Genomic DNA, 917 nt, shown 5'->3' on the forward strand with positions numbered 1-917 from the left:
TCGGCTCTTACTTCTGTGCGTTTCTTTCAAATGAAGACGAGGACCAATCAGGTTGATTCTGATATCTAGTTTTGTTTGAGGTCAGATCTGATGATTCCAGTTTAGATTTAACCTGATTTTGATTTTTAAGGACAATCAGAAAAGATTGGCTTTAAATGATCTGATTTGAATAGCACTTTACCAAGTCAGAAGAGCTTCCCATTACATTCACACACTGATGGTGATGAGCTACATTGTAGACACAGCTGCCCAGAGGCAGTTTTAACAGAAGCCAGGCTGCCATGCACTCCATGCACCGGCGCCACCAGGCGGTCAGAGGGTCTGTTGGCCCCCTCTGACCGCCACTACCAGGCAGGCCGGGTGAAGTGTCGTGCCAAAGTACACAATGACTTAGATGGGGGTTCAAACCTGCAACCCCCTGGTTACAGGACAAACTCCTACCTACTGAGCCACTGGCGCCCCTTTAACATATTAACAAACTATTTGTGTAAAAATGTATCAAACATTGACGATGAAAAGGGAAAAAAATGTCAGGTTCGTTGATGGAGGTCCATGTTGTGAATCTTGCTGGGTGTAAAAGGCGTAATAAGGTCGTTGTTTATGAATCAAAGCATTCATCAGGAACCTTTACCAAAGTGCGTCGACATGTTCATGGTGCATTGCCACGTGTGTATGTAGACCTTAACAGAGCGCCTGTTGCATTGGGCTAGCTACTGTATAATTAAGTTCTTAACAGTTTCCACTGCTTTTTCAATGATGTGTGCTTTAATTTCAATACCATAAAAAGGACAACATTGCTCAAAATGTTGTGTTTTCCACTGAATTACCTCTGCTAAATGAACAATCAGATCAAATGTGATCAAAATAATTTTACAGCGCCCTCTGCTGTTAAGCAAATAGAAGTCCACATACCAGTG

Source organism: Xiphophorus couchianus, chromosome 5 (genome assembly GCF_001444195.1).
Source record: "Xiphophorus couchianus chromosome 5, X_couchianus-1.0, whole genome shotgun sequence".
Taxonomy (NCBI): domain Eukaryota; kingdom Metazoa; phylum Chordata; class Actinopteri; order Cyprinodontiformes; family Poeciliidae; genus Xiphophorus; species Xiphophorus couchianus.